Genomic DNA, 18524 nt, shown 5'->3' on the forward strand with positions numbered 1-18524 from the left:
AGGTCAATATTGCCTCACGTGTTCCAGTATTTCTATGGAATCCAAACCGATCATCCCCGAGGTCGGCTTCTACTGGTTTTTCCATTCGTCTGTAAAGAATTCGTGTTAGTATTTTGCAGCTGTGGCTTATTAAACTGATAGTTCGGTAATTTTCACATCTGTCAACACCTGCTTTCTTTGGGATTGCAATTATTATATTCTTCTTGAAGTCCGAGGGTATTTCGCCTGTTTCATACATCTTGCTCACCAGATGGTAAAGTTTTGTCAGGACTGGCCTTCCCAAGGCCGTCAGTAGTTCTAATGGAATGTTGTCTACTCCTGGGGCCTTGTCTCGACTCAGGTCTTTCAGTGCTCTGTCAAACTCTTCACACAGTATCGTATCTCCCATTTCATCTTCATCTACATCCTCTTCCATTTCCATAATATTGTCCTCAAGTACATCGCCCTTGTATAGACCCTCTATATACTCCTTCAACCTTTCTGCTTTCCCTTCTTTGCTTAGAACTGGGTTTCCATCTGAGCTCTCGATGTTCATACAAGTGGTTCTCTTATCTCCAAAGGTCTCTTTAATTTTCCTGTAGGCAGTATCTATCTTACCCCTAGTGAGATAAGCCTCTACATCCTTACAATTCTCCTCTAGCCATCCGTGCTTAGCCATTTTGCACTTCCTGTCGATCTTATTTTTGGGACGTTTGTATTCCTTTTTGCCTGCTTCATTTATTGCATTTTTGTATTTTCTCCTGTCATCAATTAAATTCATTATTTCTTCTGTTACCCAAGAATTTTTACCAGCCCTCGTCTTTTTACCTACTTGATCCCCTGCTACCTTCACTACTTCATCCCTCAAAGCTACCTCTTTCTTCTTCTACTGTATTTCTTTGCCCCATTTCTGTCAATTGTTCGCTTATGCTCTCCCTGAAGCTCTGTACAACCTCTGGTTTAGTCATTTTATCCAGGTCCCATCTCTTTAAATTCCCATCTTTTTGCAGTTTCTTCAGTTTTAATTTACAGGTCATAACCAATAGATTGTGGTCAGAGTCCATATCTGCCCCTGGAAATGTCTTACAATTTAAAACCTGGTTCCTAAATCTCTGTCTTACCATTATATAATCTATCTGATACCTTTTAGTATCTCCAGTGTCTTGCATCTATACAACCTTCTTTCATGTATATGTATGTATACCCGAGGAATATGACGAAAAGTTAATAACATATACTCACAACACTTGAATGTGCAAACCAACTGAGAATGTACTGTTACTTCCCAGGTTTACGTAGAAAAGTATGGAGAGTACTGAGAAAATGTATAATATGTCAGAAAACAAAACCAAATACGTGCACTAAAGGCCTATTACATTCCATTATTCCGGAAAAGCCGCTAGCTATTTTATGAGTGGATGTATGAGAACCATTACCGACGGATAGCGGAGGCTGTAAATGCATTGTAGCTTTCTTGGACACACTTACAAAATAAGTCAAATTCTATCCAAAGAAAACAGCTTTACCAACCCCAATTCTGAAACGTTTGTTCAATGACTACATTCCGCGCGATGGAAAGCATAATGCAGTGTTATGTGACAATGCTACAAATTTCACTGGATGTAGGTGGAGGCATGCATTAGCTCGAGCCTACATCACACAAATATTAACATTCAGATATAACCTGGGTGCGAACCCGATCGGGAGAACTTTTCGCGAATTAAATAGATTGATGGGAACATATTGCTATGTGAAGCAGACAAGATGGATAGAATATCTCTGTACATTTGAGGAAATCATGAACGATTTGCCTCATATTTCCAGAAACTTTACACCTGCTGAAATAATGTTCGAGAGAAGAGAAAGAAATGAATGGATAGATAAGATTAAAAAAATGTAAGAAGGAAAAACCCAATGACAAGATAAGATAAGAACAGCTTTAATACATCTGACCTAAAGTGCTAAAAAGAAGAAGGTAGATTTTGACAAAATAATATTACGCAGTCAATCCTTTGGCGTTGGCGAAAGAGTATTGTTATGTACACATCCTCGTGCATCGCTGCTAAAAAAGACAAATAAAAAATTGCAGTTGATGGATGAAGGACCATTTGAAGTGATTAGGATACCAAATCCATAAGAATATGTCTTGGGATATCCTGATACCAGAAATATAAAGGGATTATATCCTCATCACGATTTAAAAAAGTTTCATTCCTGAGGGAATGAAGAAATGTGAGAAACAGAAGATAATTTTTCTAATAGCAATATAAGTAATTTTTTCATAATTTCAGATAATATTATGATGGATTATAATGATTATGTAAATATATACGTTTTCTTTCAGCAACGGGATTTTGTATATTCATAAGGAAAATTAATTATGATGTTTTTAATTTCATTAAAAATATGGTTGTATTGGATAAATGTTTCAGTTTTCATGCAACTGTTAGTAATAGGTACATGTTTATATTCATGTTAATGGCTTAGGAATATATACCAGGTGACCAAAAGGCAGTATAAATTTGAAAACTGAATAAATCACGGAATAATGTAGATAGAGACGTACAAATTTACACACATGCTTGGAATGACGTTGGGTTTTATTAGATACAAAAAATACAAAATATCAAAAAATGTCAGTCAGATGGCGCTTCATCTGTTCAGAATAGCTATAATTAGCATAACAAAGAAAGACAAAGCAAAGATGATGTTCTTTACAGGAAATGCTCAATATGTCCACCATCATTCCTCAACAATAGCTGTAGTCGAGGAATAATGTTGAGAACAGCACTGCAAAGCATGTATGGAGTTATGGTGAGGCACTGGCGTCGGATGTTGCCTTTCAGCATCCCTAGAGATGTCGGTCGATCAGGATACACTTGCGACTTCAGGTAACCCCAAAGCCAATAATCGCACGGACCTGGGAGGCCCAGCATGACGAAAGTGGCGGCTGAGCACATGATTATCACCAAACGACGCGTGCGAAAGATCTTTCACGAATCTAGCATTATGGGGTGGAGTGCCATCATGCATAAATATCGTACGTTCCACCAGGTGTTTATCAGTCAGGCTGGGGAAGATGAGATTGTGTAACATCTCGGCGTACCTCTCATCCGTCACGGTAGCAGTTACAAAACCAGGATCACGCATTTCCTCGAAGAAAGAAGGCCCGATAACGGTAGATGTGGCAAATCCAACCCATACCGTGACTTTCTCGTCGTGCAGTGGAGTTTTCGCGACAGTTATAGGATTTGCGGTAGACCATATTGTGCAGTTGTGGCCGTTGACAGACTCTCGGAGCATGAAATGAGCTTCGTCGGTCCACAACACGTTACTCACCCAATCGTAATCTTCTGCCATCTTTCGAAACGCCCACACCGCAAATGCCCTCCGCTTCACTAAATCGCCAGGTAACAGTTCATGATGCCGATGGATTTCGTACTGATAGCATCGGAGAGTACGCCTATGTGCCAACCAAACAGTAGTGTATGGAACGCCGTTGCGACGTGCGACTGCACGAGCACAGGCTTCCCCGTGCATAGACGAACCCGCTACAGTCTCCTTTTCTTCCTGAACTGTCTCAGCAGCATTACGCCTTGTACTAGGTCGGCCACTACGGGGTCTATCGTGGCTTCCAGCTTCGAAATCATTCTCGCCACAGCTGTATTTTTCAACGGACATTTACCCGTTCCAATCCCCTTCCTATGGCGATAGGATCGTAACGCTGAACTAGCACATTCCCCATTCTGATAATACAGCTTCACTAAAAGCGCCTTTTCAGGTAACATCAAAATGCTGCGACTGTTGACGCATCTGATTCTCTCTCTCATTACAGCTCATTTTATCCACGATTCTCATGCGCAGTCACTGACGTTTTGCTGTCCAGCTCGGTCTGTCGGACATTTTGTGAAATATGTTTTTTTCCTGGTTCTAATAAAACCGCGTGTCATTTTAAGCATGTGTGTCAATTTTCACCTCTCTATCTACGTTATTCCGTGGTTTATACTGACTTTTTTATCACCCGTTATATATCAATGATGGACCAGATTTAGAGGCATATATGTGATCGCTGTGGAGTGTTTGGTATTACATTGTAATTATTTGAAATATGGTAAATGATAAAGAGACCACTGGGCTTAATTTGTGTAGATTTTGGAGAAGTAGAAAAATTCGTAAGTATATTCTGTAAAGGTTATAGCTAATTTTGCACACTGATAGAAGTGCCGAGTAGTGAAGGATTCCGTGAACAGCAGTGAACTTCACGTGAAGTAGTGTGTCTTTCCAGGTACAAAATAAATTATGAACACGTGCTGGTACAGTGTCGTAAAAATAAACTAGAGATGAGACACAAGAGTGGTTCTCTGTGTGCTAATAAACAAGGATATACTCATATGCGTCGTATTCGAAAACGATTTAGTGCTTCATTGAAGCATAAGGTGAAGTCACGAAAGAGAATTATCACTAGAGTTTACCAAGGACAACGAGTGTGAAAATGGTACACTGATGTTAATAAACAAATGTATAAGGGAGAAGAAGAATCGGTAATTGTGACGAAAGATTACCCGAATATTAAGTAATAAAATTTGTATTACTTCTTCTGAATCATTAAATTCAGACCAGTAGCGTGAGAATGAAGAGTATATGTAGTAAACCGTTCTCTCACAGCGCTTTGCTGTCAGTAATGGTTAGCATTGATACTAGTTCCGGGGTATGTTACATGTTCACACATCCCTGCCCTGTGAATGGCCGTATGAGGGTATGATCCAGCCGTTCTCCTACCTGAGGATCAACCCTGTTCCTAACCATCTCACACACACTAGCAAAAGGATCATTCTCCCTCTCAATACACACCTGTCCTACAACTTCCATTAGACGTCGTGGTGACGTCGCTACCGAGACATCTTCACATTTACCCGAATCCACCAATGCAAGGACACCCTATATAAGGACAATGTCCGATCTGTTATTTAAACTTTTAATTAATTTTTGTAAATTACTGGGTATAGCATAAGGTTAAAGTAGCCTTGTTCCAGGTTTTCCATGGTTTCCCTCAGGAACGCTTACCCTAATGGGAAGGCTCTTCTGTTCGAAAGTCCATGGCCACATGAGCCGTTTACAGAGTTACTTAAACGGCTAATGTCAAAATATTTAACCTTATGAGAAGTAGCGAATCATTATGAAAGATCCACAAATTTCATAACCGGCAAAAGCCGTCATCAGCAACCAGCATATTCAACTACATAATATTGTGGGAAAAAGTAGGGTCAATTATGTTACACTTCAAGCCCCGCATTGCCTTAGAAAGAAACTGCACGCCGATAAAGATAAATTGCACGCCGATGAAGAGATTGATGGAATCGATCGTAAAAAATAGTAATCTCTTATTCAGCTGCGGCGAATAATTAATGCCGACAGTAGTATAAACTGCCTGCGAGAATTGGAATTTTCGTGCTATGGACGCATCTCTCTGGAATAAGTAACCAAAGATGTATATTGGTGGACTCTGTATCAAGCGATTACAGAGATCGCACGTGGTTAATGTTGGAGAGATTTTGCTGATGTTGTGCGACGCTATTAACCTCCATTGTCAATGTTTAGTTAGTCGATGGCAAAATAAACAAATTCGAGAAAACAATACGCGTTCACGGTGTGTATTTGTCAATTTATAAGGGATTTGACAAACATCCTTCAGGTATCACGTGACGTAGATTGATCGGAGGGGCAGTGTGGAACAATAGTGCGAGCCTGCATATTTTCAAGGTCAATATTCTTCGAGATAATATCTCAAAAGCATTAAACTTTTCGTTGATAAAAGACTTATACACATCGATACATACGCATCATACAACATAGCATCTAGCTGTGCCGAACGATCTCCTCTATTAAATATTTCAGGTGGAGCAGTTCCGACGAGAAGTATCAGCGAGAACGACGTTGCGGGACATATATCTAGCTCTCCTGTGGTATTTAAAACTAAAGACTTCTATTCTTTTGCTTTTAAAACGCTGAAGGTGAAACCTAAATAAAATCACTAGAAACCATAACTAAAAACACCAAGACTAAATAAGAAGCAGAAAATTTTCTTAAACAAAATTTCTTAAATAAATTAATTAATTAAACTAATTAATATTTAACCTTTATGTTTGCTCTCAACACTGATTCATTCTCTAGTGTTTACTTGCTTTCTTACAATAGGATCAGAGCATATTGCTCCCAAGTATCTAACGCGTGAAGGATTTATACCTTCCGCCGTGATACAAGTTTAGTATCAATATTTATGTTTGACAATTATCTCATTATAGTTATGCTATATAGATTTAAATGCCAGGAAGTCGTTTCTGAAAGTATTTGTATGGAGTGTAGCCATGTATGGAAGTGAAACGTGGACGGTAAATAGTTTAGACAAGAAGAGAATAGAAGCTTTCAAAATGTGATCCTACAGAAGAATGCTGACGATTAGATGGGTAGATCACATAACTAATAAGGAGGTATGTTCTCAGGCATCAAGGGATCACCAGCTTAGTAATGGAGGGCAGCGTGAGGGTAAAAATCGTAGAGGGAGACCAAGAGATGAATACACTAAGCAGATTCAGAAGGATGTAGGCTGCGGTAGGTACTGGGAGATGAAGAAGCTTGCACAGGATAGAGTAGCAGGGAGAGCTGCATCAAACCAGTCTCATGACTGAAGACCACAGCAACGAAAGTTATTCTAACGTTCTTTCACACTGATCGATGCTTTACGGGCTCATATTAGTCACCTAGGGACCTTGCAAACTGCCTAGTTTCCTTACTCACGTCGTGATTTTATTAAGTTTCCAATAACTAAGTGCACTGTGCTCATTAGTAATTCACTTTTCGTTTCCACTTTTCACATGCCCTCTCACTTATTCATGTAGACATTCTGCTTTCATACACAGACACTGTAGTACTTCGAGAATTTCCGGGTAAATACTAGAACCACTTGCCCTTCTACTGTCTCGAACACACGATATTTTAAATATAAGGGAGAGAGTGGAAGCGTATCTATTGTGCCACCTGTTTCTGAGTGCAGGTTGGAAGTTTGTTATGAGAAGACTGTAAGAGTGGCGGTCCACTGACGCCGACAGGTGTTTGCCACTAGCACCACAGACTATAGGCTATTCTTTGCTGTGTTAGTGAATGTGATTATTCTAAAAATACATACCAACAATTGATTATAGATTTTTATCTTACTTCATGTCAGTCCTGTACCAGGCAAGACGAATGTGATATCCATAAATCATTTCGTTGTTAGACCAATGTTATTATAAATATGTTTAATAGAGTCTAATGTTTGATGACTAAGTTGACTTGGAGCAGTTGTTGTCTGTAAAAGTTGAAAATATATAATGATTGAACTGACAATATTGTACCCAATTATTTCATGAATAGAGAAGGAGTCTAATTAATTTCTATAACCAGCGAAAATCTTCGGAGAAGAACGTTCTGGGAGATCGCCGTAGCTGAATATCCAGAGAAGAGGACCGGCTAGTCACATAACGTAAGTCAACTGATCAGAGTGAGGTGTGAATTGTGAATGAAATCCAGTTTCGCACCGCTTCTTGTGTCGTCAAAACTATTAGAAAACATAAATGTACGTGTACATAAACATTCACACTCATATTTATAATACACACACAAGAAAAATACAAGAATGAACCTAAAACTAATGAAATAAGCTTATAGTGCTGTAACTACTTTTGTTCCATGATCTCCCATTTCAGGTGGGGTTCTCACAGACATAATGATTTTGTTACTGTCTCGGGCGTCCAGCACTAACCACATATTTCCACCTGCTTTCGCTATTGCGATCAGAGGGCTGCTGTATGGTGACAATGAATGAACCATTATGTACCATTTAAGCACTTGTTGAATCTCTTTAGCTACAACTTTATTTTTAGCCCGTGGCATGGAGTACGTGGTGCAGCAAAACGTATCATGCGGTTTAATTTGCATGTCAAAAGTGTATCCACTTATTAAACCAGGTTTCTCTCGGAATACCTGACTATACGTATTTAGCATGTGAGTCAGTTCATTCTTTTGGTTACGGTCGAGGTAACTCGATTCCGACACCTTTACTTTAATACCTTGTCTGATTTCTTTTGTTTCAGATTCCATATCATGGACTATCTTACTGTAAGTCCCTCTGTAGCAGGCATTTTTACATGCAGTACCTTTTGTTCAGAGACACCCACCTGAAACTGCCTACAGTAATTGTTATATGTGGCAGCAGTCTTTATCAGTGCTATTACATTAACCTCGTTGTGGTTTTTTAAGGTTCATGTCGCACGAAGAGAGGTCTATCTTTTCTCACTTAACGTATCCACACCCAGCATAGAGGGAACCGCTAAGTTCCTAACGGCCAAGAATGAGCATTTCATCGCTTCTTTTCCTTATGTGTAGGACGGCCACTACCTGAATGTTAATGATCTGCACCCGGCCACGTATGGCCCCCACAATTTTAAAGTTTTGCACTGGTAAAATTGGCAGTCTCTTAACGTGGTCTACGAATTTATAAAATTCGTAATCCATAACTGAAGAACTTGCCCCTATATCAGTAATGACAGTTGCGGGTATTCCGTTTATCTGAGCCTTAAAAGCAGCTTGTACTAACTCAATCGTTTGTTGCTGTGTTTGCCTCGGTTCAGCAATTAATTCCTCCGTGAGGTTACACCTTTATTCTCAACATGAATGCTGGCACGCTTTTCCTGCCTTCGCCCTGTGCCTCACCGACCCTATGTGGAAGGCTTACATAGGTCGGTTGGAATTTACCGCCCTCGAAAATCCGGGTTGCGGCTCTTCTGTCACTTCCACAATACGTACTGTTTCATTTTGTTTCTGTTGTTGCTGTTTTTAGACATATTGCGGTTGTGGTGTCCAATGCTGCTGTGTAGTTGGCTGCCGCATTGGTATAACATTTATGTTATGCACTGGCACGTTCTGGTCGTCTGAATCGTCCTGTGCATGCAAATTTGCAGGGCCAGATTTGTGACACTGCTCATTTGCAGTTCGCATATTTTTGTTGGCGAAGGAAATATTAAACCTTCCTTCGTTCCTCCCTTTCCAGTTTAAATTTCCGTTTCCCTTTTTAATTGGGGAACGGTTACTACTCCATTGTATTGGTAGCCAGCCAAACCACTATGACTATTTCGTTTGTTGCTACAATGATCGGCATGATAACCACTTTCTCTGTTCTGTCCACCTTCGCTGGGCCTGTTTCCATTCGGATTTCTTTGCTTATTGTTACTAATATTCGATCCTGGCCCACCATTGCCACATTCGTTTTGCCTGGCGTCTTCTTGTATTAAATATAATGAGCCTATGGTCGCCACAATTTGTTCGGGTCCGTATCAGGCACATGAACAAGCTTTTCCCTAACTGATATTGATAACTTGTCGTTTAATATGCGCAATACATCTCTCGGAAGCATGGGTTCGTCCCAGTAGCGTGTCTTGTTTAAATATCTTTCGAAGTATTTCGAAAATTGCCTTGCCAGGGATTAAAAGGCTCAGCGTTATACATCTGCATTCTGAGTCGTCCTTGTACACATGACGACTAGAAACTAGCTAAAAACATCTTCTAGAAGTCTAAGTATACCTGACAATTATCTGCAGCTTGTAGATTTTCTCTAGGGGGGCGAAAAGAAAAAGAACTGTTATTTTATAGTTTTTGAAAAAATGTCCAAAAAAGTGAATATTTTGGTGGGCCACTTGGCAACAGAATCAGGGATTGATTACACTATTATAATAACATACGTTGAGCATTAAATACCAGATTGGATTACTTTGAACAAGAGCAGCAGATTGATTTATTTTTGATCGTTCGGAAGAAGTATTATCATTTCTGTGCATTTTTTGTAGTCACGATGTAGTCATACCAGAACAACACTAAGGGACCAGAAGATTTATGGACTTGAAAAGATATGCAACATTACACAATTTAAACAAAAAGAGTTGATTCAGAAATAATAGGAAAATCTAATTTTCCTTCTGCATCAAGCTGCGTTCAGCCAATCAGCGTGATCGTAATTTCTGGTGATGAACTAACACAAAATAATTAACATTCAAGTAAATGAGGAGATGGAAATCATCAAGGTTAATTTACTAAAATAAGCACACTTATCTTGAACACACGTATTTTTAATGCTAAGTACCTTTTCATATTAAATTACAATAGATGACCATTGTGGTTAAATACTTTATACATAATAGTCAAAATGTCCTCTTGATGCTGTCTGTTCGTAATCAATTACAAGAAACTACATGTTTTCTAATTGCAAAGATAACAGCATATTTACTGAATATTTTCACATAAAATACAAAATACCGTGCGGAACGCAGCAAGCCCGCGTTCGCCTTACTTGGAATACAAACATTAAAAGGTGAGGCGCCCAATGCCTCATTTGTCTTGAAACAACAGAATTCTTTTTTATATCATTAATCGATACATGTACATAGAGATTTACAGGCGCCGGCCGCGGTGGTCTAGCGGTTCTAGACGCTTCAGTCCGGAACCGCGCGACTGCTTCGGAAGCAGGTTCGAATCCTGCCTCGGGCATGGATGTGTGTGATGGTCTAGCGGTTCTAGACGCTTCAGTCCGGAACCGCGCGACTGCTTCGGAAGCAGGTTCGAATCCTGCCTCGGGCATGGATGTGTGTGATGTCCTTAGGTTAGTTAGGTTTAAGTAGTTCTAAGTTCTAGGGGACTGATGACCACAGCTGTTAAGCCCCGTAGTGCTCAGAGCCATTTGAACCATTTTTTTTAGATTTACAGGCGCCGCACAAGAACGGCAAAGATAAAGAACAATAGATTCTGCCGCTGCTATGCGATGGTTCATTTCTTTTACTTTACAATTGTTCGATAACTTTAGGCCATCAGGCGTTTACTATTGAGCGTATAGTAATGTTTGTGAGGCGAAAATTACTAATATTGCAAACTTCCTTTGCCCAGAGAGCTGCAACTCCGCTTATAAAAGAAATCACGAATTGTATTTTCTGTTTCTCTGTCCAAGAAAGAGGTAAAAATTTCTAAAACTCTTCATAAATAGCACTGGGTGGATTGAAATTCGTTAGTTAGTGACTATTTGGAACTGTCTGTGCTTGATAAGCGACTCCTCGTGTTTTACCTGTGCGGCAGTTGGCACTGCACCCACATCTGCCGCACCAACAATACTTCCATAACTACCCGGGGTATTCTACTTGGCATTATTGCAAGCCAAATGCTTACCGTTTGACATATTCACAGGTACGTTTCCGTACCGAGTACCAATGTGTGGTGGGCTATTACACTCCCTACAACCACTTTCCCTTTCTAAACAGGAAGTGCGTTGCTGCATCTCATTTAGTTCAGGGTTTAAGTGCGCGTTCGAATCCTGGCTCTCACACTTAAGACTTAATTTTAATCTCCGCAACGCATTCTTTAATTCTTGTTCTATTTTATTTCCTGCACGGTCAGCTATTTGATCTATATTTTTTGCTAGCGATTTCACCTGACCCTACAGTGCTTGTTGCGCTCTGTCGAGTTCGCTTACCTTCTCGTCAAGTGTCTGGACTTTGATTGGAATACCCTTGGTTTGGGTTACCAATCCGGAAACTAGTTCCCGCAGCCAACTATTTCTCCCTTAAGATGTGCTACGACGACTTTATCCCGTTCATCTAAACTCTGGTTTAGTCGATCGACTAAACGTTCGTTATGTTCCTATTCCTTCCTTTGCGTTTCCGAGCTTTCTACTTTTTCTCTTTCCTTCCTCTCTAAGAGTTCTGCTTTTCCTCTTTCCTCCCTCTGTAAACGACCTGCTTCTAATATCCTCTTCACTTGAGCTATGAGACCCTTTTATCTTTAGAGGCGCTCCTGTTTTTCGCGTTTCTCTCTTTCCTTTTCTCTCAACTTAAGATTTTCCAGCAACACGGCTAGAAAATCATTCGTCGGTGCTTGTTGCTCTGTTCGGTTTGCAAATTGTGGATTGCCGAAACAGATTCGTCATCGATCTATGTTGTTTCGTCCATGCCTAGTTTTCTTTCTTTGTGGGTTTAACCACACTTGTATTAACGTTGTTACCCCCAAAAGACACAAAAACACAAAAATACACCACGATGTCTAATACTAACAAGTACACTGTTCACACAATAATGCACTATATGCTAACCAACACTCAGTGAAACACTCAAACGTAGCACCTTGGCAAGAAAAATCAAAATTAGTCTTGAATGGAACTTTTAAACGATCTGTAGCCACACAGCTGATTGTGTGGCTTATCACACAGAATGTCTACGTCAATTGAACGAATGTGGCTACACTTGGACTTTAGCACTGCCATCAAACACATTTTTAAAATCAATGTAGGCGGTTTCACTAATCAAAGTACTGAGTGTCACGCCTCATTTAATCAGTAAGCACTCTGCACCCCCCCCCCCCCTCCCTCCAGTTACCTAATTATTCTAATACCGAACTTGGGAGCTCATGCAGTCGTATCCATACCTTGAAGGTAAGCAATCTGCGTTACTCGTCGCTCCACATGAGGGTTCCGACGTCTATTTTGTACAATAATCTTTGGCAGCTGCAGTCTGTCCCAGTCCAGCAGCTCGAGTTATTTATTTTCCACGCTCAGTAATGGACTGTAATTATTATAAGAACATGGAACAAACATTTAAAGAATTACAAGCTATACAAAATTGTTATTACACATACAGAGACATAATCTGGTATTGTTAATTTTTCAGTAAATATTGTACTCACTACAGCAATATTTCTGACTTCTAAATTGGATAGCGAAGAGCAACATGTATTTAGTCGGGCCCACGTTGGCCGCCTTTCGTGCCGCTACCGCTTAGGTCCGTACACCGTCTTAAGTGTACTTACGGTGTGCTCAACGAATGTGACGAAAAGATTATAATGTTTTACCACTTAACTTTACTGATATTTACTCCCGGCAAGAGCGTGAATAGTTCACTAATTTGGTGGAGCGGACACAAGAAAAAATCGTGGTAATACGTGGGGACCTGAATGTATACTTTCGTGAAATGGTTCTCTGAACTATGTTTATTTAACAGCACGCGACTCACCGCCTTCTTAATACAGGATTTCAAAAAATGGTTCAAATGGCAGTGAGCACTATGGAACTGTGGTCATCAGTCTCCTAGAACTTAGAACTACTTAAACCTAACTAACCTAAAGACATCACACACATCCATGCCCGAGGCAGGATTCGAACCTGCGACCGTAGCAGTCGCGCGGTTCCGGACTGAGCGCCTAGAGCCACAGGATATCATGAGGCGCTTTTAGAATAGGTTTAAACAGAGGTCTACGTGGAGTTTTCATACTGCGAAAAAACGTAAACCTAATGTCAGTGATTGTATTTCGTGTTATCACATGAAAATATTTCTGCAGGATATCTTTACTGTAGTGAAATGTAATTAAAAGAAACCTTGTAATGAAATAAAGTATTTCTCTCTTTATTAGAGTAATGATCTTCGTCTTGCCGAGAAGCGACTAATACCTGAAAATAATAGACTGTTCTTTGTTTTTACTTTCATACAACATAAAATAGTATATACACTTTCTTTTCCTTAATAATTAGGGTGCAAGTCTTTTAATGCGTCTGTTGATGACGGAACGCAATAAAATTTTTCCTACGCAAGATGTCTGCCAAGAATAGTCGATTTACTTTGACCGTTCTTGTCGTTTATCCAGCATACTGGAAATCTTACAAATAATATTTTTATTTCTACATGAAGGTCAGTAGGCACATGGAGGAAAAAGTACACCATCAACATAAATCATCATATGTTATTTAAAATTTACAACTTACTATGCGTAATTGCCGTCGCACGTGTCGCATTACACGTTATAAATTAGATACTTGTGACCCTTTGGTTAAACTGCCTGGCTGATGGGAACTTTGCGAAATTGTATGAAACAATGGTAACGTATCATGTAACACAGTAATAATAATACCGGGAACTAAATTGACGACCCATAAATGATGTAGGCCACACAGTTGAGATGTGGTTAGAATAGAGTTTACACGTAAAGCAAACTAACAGCAAATGTGGTCGTATTTAGAGTTACTGCTACACTCGAGCGCATAGCCATTTGATACAGTTCGATCATTCACAAGCTCATCACGAAACACAACAGTCCGCCTAGTTACCTTCGAGAAAAGTTAAAAGAGTTCACACCAGTCGCTCGGCTGCTCACCGCTCAGGGACTAAGTCCCGTGATACAACACAACGCGGCATTTTTTGATTCGTTTCACTTCCTTACTGACTAAAGACCGACCGCCCGCTTTCGCGTCTAAATGCGAACTGCACCCTTGGGTGTCTCCACCTGAATTGTCCGCTTTCGTGTGTGTTCCAACACTGTTCCTGCCCGTTCCCGGCCGCGCTTCCGGCTTGCCGAGAATCGTCGCCCAACTCACTCGTGCAGTTCTCTTCCCTGAATGAAATGGTTCAAATGGCTTTGAGCACTATACCACTTAACTTCTGAGGTCACCGGTCGTCAAGAACATAGAACTAATTAAACCTAACTAACCTAAGGGCATCACACACATCCATGCCCGAGGCAGGATTCGAACCTGCGACCGGAGCGGTCGCTCGGCCCCAGACGACCACCGGGCCGGCTTCCCTGAACCGCTCATCTGATTGGCTGCAGCTTATTCTACATTATTTACATAATCACATCTTGACCATTTTCACGTTTTAAATAAAGTAACAATAATATCCATTACACAATAAACGTTAAATATAAAGTAACAATAATATCCATTACATAATAAACGTTAAATTCTTTTATATAAAACCAATACAATTTCGTTCTTAGCTTTGAATGCCACGGCTAGTAGCCTTGCACCATTGTGCTTTCTCATGAATAAACAAAGAATAAAAGGAACTATTATGCACTAAACTTTACAACAAATATTCTAGGACCTAATGATACAATACGGTGCCATGCTGTCATCTTTCAATATGTTTTGTGTGGAGAAAATGATGATCTGATGCTTAACTGAAAATACTGATAATTTAAATGTACTGTATCTTTTAAACAAATAAAGTTACAGCGTTGATATTTACAGCGTTTGTCATTTTAATGATGCTCTTCTACAGGAAATATTGATCGTTAAGATCAACCAAAGCGTTCAGACTGTAGCTTTCAGGTCTTTGTCACGAAACTGGTTAATTAAACTTGAAATGTAAATCCTAAACTATTATAGATATGACCAATGTTCAAATTTATTGGGATCACCATGAAAACATAAGAAAAATGATAGATTAAAATTACTGTGTCTTCATTCCCTGAAATACTACAGAATTAAATAGTTTTCATAAATGTTTCCCTTTATGGCTGATTTTAGGTCCGCCATATTTAACACTGCTACGTCTCCTTGGTCACAGGAACCCTCTGCCAGGTTTCCTTACGACTTAGGTTCTCGTCTGTCTCACTCATACACTACAGCTCTCAATAGGCAATAGACGACTGTAAATTTCCCCAACTCGTGGTGAATCTGTGGCACACGGTCCTCGACGATAGGTTTCGTTTCACAACTCCTGAAGGCAGACTCTTTCGGCAATATACTTATATTAGAGGGAAAGTCTCGTCATCTCAAATGCTCCATCTGCGGTGCTCGATGCGGCCATGCATTGTCATATACTAAAACGAAGTCAAGGCCCAATGCTCTCCTGCATAGACGCACATGGCGAAGAAGTTAACCTTCACAAACATGTTGTCCGGTGAGTGTACCTCGTTCGAAGGTTTGGAGGTCAGTATTCCCATGAAACATTCTGCCTCCGCACACCATAACACCTGAACAAATAGAACCATCATATTCAACAACGTACCTGGGCGCATTACCTATCCTGCCTCAAATGGCTCTGAGCACTATGGGACTTAACATCTGTGGTCATCAGTTCCCTAGAACTTAGAACTACTGAAACCTAACTAACGTAAGGACATCACACACATTCATGCCCGAGGCAGGATTCGAACCTGCGACCGTAGAAGTTACGGGGTTCCAGACTGAAGCGCCTTCAACCGCACGGCCACACCGGCCGGCCTTACCATTCCTCATGGCGAGAGGTGGTAACACATGTTCTGTAGAGTAATTTCGTAAAACTTCCGTGTTGATCGAAATTACCAGTAACAAATGTAGCAAAAGCACTGAGTTGCTTCTATGTCTCGTGGGGAACCCAAAACCTGAAACAAAACTCAAGAATGGGACTCAAATGTGTCGTAAACGTCATCTATTTTACACATGAGCTACACTTACCTAGAAATATCCCAATAAACCAAAGTCGAGCATTGTCTCTCCCTACTACTGACGTTACGTGCTCGCTTTGCAGCGTTTTGCCTACAGGGGATAGGCGAAATAATGTGAACAGTTGTGGTAATGGGATGGTTGTGTTTGACGGTCAACAATGCAGGTAAGGCACGTGTCGCGCGTGTTCAGTACGGATTAGGAATAAGCACAGGCTGTTTACTGTTAGTGCACATTACGCATTTGCATTCAGAGGCAGAGTTCGACGCGCAATGATAGACCTAACAGAGCTCCTCAGACGTCAGATTGCGGGTGCCCCATTAGCTGCAGCATCATTAACCAAGACAGCCAACTTTTCGATTGTTTCAAGAGCAACTGTTTCAACAGTCATGACAGCGTACACAAAACACGTAAAGACGGCATCGTGTAAAACATAATAGAGGGCGCAATCAAAACTAAATGACAGAGATCGTCGCACGCTAACACGAATTGTGACAAAACAGCACAAAAAAAGGTGGCTGAAGCGACTGCAGAACTCAATTGCCATCCTCGAAACCCCGTATTGATAGACACTGTCCACCGAGAACTCTATAAAGCAAATACTCATGAACGAACTGCTATACCGAAGCCTTTAGCGGTGACAACCAACGCAAAGAAGTTTAAAACATGGTGTCAGCAGCGTAAGTCCTGAATGGCTGATCAGTGGAAAGACCCATACGGTCCGACGAGTCAATGTTTTCGTTGTTTCGAACATCGGGCAGGGTTTAGGTCTGGAGAGCGCCAAAAGAAGCCTACAATCCTGATTTCTTGATTCCAACGGTTAAGCATGGTGGTTGAAGTGTGATAGTGTGGAAAGCCGTATCATGGTACCCTGCTGGTCCCATCATTACTCTCAAAGGCCGCGTTAGAGCCAACGATCAAGTGAACATTTTAGGTGATCAGGTGCACTCCATGATTCAAATGTTGTTTCCCAACAATAATGCCATATTTCAGGACGCTAATGCAACCACTCACACAGTCAAGACAGTGCGTTAGTGGTATGAGGAACATGCAAATAAACTGCAGCGTCTTCCCTGTCCAGCACAGCCCACGGACTTGAACATTATCGAACTCTTGTGGACGTATTGGAGCGCAGACTCCGGAGCAGAGTGGCTCCTACCTCCTCACTACTGGAGTTAGGAGATGTTCTGATCGAAGAATGGCATAACATTCTACTGGAGACTACATAGTCATTATATGCCAGTATTCCAAGAAGAACTGCAGTTCCATTACGGGCAAATGGAGATCCAACCCTTTATTAACAAACCATTCCAAAGTAAGTGCAGAAGTTCACATTATTTTGCCTATCTCCTGTAGATGTTTAATCGATGATACTGTGTCGTGTAGGACACCACGAATCTTGCACTCGAATATTATAGCATTGTTGTTGGCGGCAGTAAAATTGTACTGTAGTCAGCCTCAAATGCTGGTTCTCTTAATTTCCTCAGTAGCGATTCACGAAAAGAACGCCTACTTTCCTCTAGAGACTCCCACCCGAGTTCCTCAAGCATTTCCGTAACACTTGCGTGATGATCGAACCTACCAGTAACAAATCTAGCAGCCAGCCTCTGAATTGCTTCTATGTCCTCCCTCAATCCGACCTGATAGGGATCCCAAACGCTCGAGCAGTACTCAAGAATAGGTCGTATTGGTTTTTTTATAAGCCGTCTCCTTTACAGATGAACCACATCTTTCCAAAATTCTACCAATGAACCGAAGACGACTATTCGCCTTCCCCACAACTGCCATTACATGCTTGCCCCACTTCATATTGCTCTGCAATGTTACGCCCAAATATTTAATCGACTTGACTGTGTCGAGTGCTACACTACTAATGAAGTACTCAAACATTACAGGATTCTTTTTCCTATTCACCTGCATTAATTTACATTTATCTATATTTAGAGTTAGCTGCCATTCATTACACCAATCACAAATTGTGTCCAAGTCATCTTGTATCCTCCTACAGTCACTCAACGACGACACCTTCCCGTACACCACAGCATCATTAGCAAACAGCCGCACATTGCTATCCACCCTATCCAAAAGATCATTTACGTAGATATAAAACAACAGCAGACCTATCACACTTCCCTGGGGCACTCCAGATGATACCCTAACCTCCGATGAACACTCACCATCGAGGACAGCGTACTGGGATCTATTACTTAAGAAGTCTTCGAGCCACTCACATACTTGGGAACCAATCTCATATGCTCGTACCTTAGTTAGGAGTCTG

The sequence above is a fragment of the Schistocerca gregaria genome, chromosome 8 (genome assembly GCF_023897955.1).
Source record: "Schistocerca gregaria isolate iqSchGreg1 chromosome 8, iqSchGreg1.2, whole genome shotgun sequence".
Classification (NCBI taxonomy): Eukaryota; Metazoa; Arthropoda; class Insecta; order Orthoptera; family Acrididae; genus Schistocerca; species Schistocerca gregaria.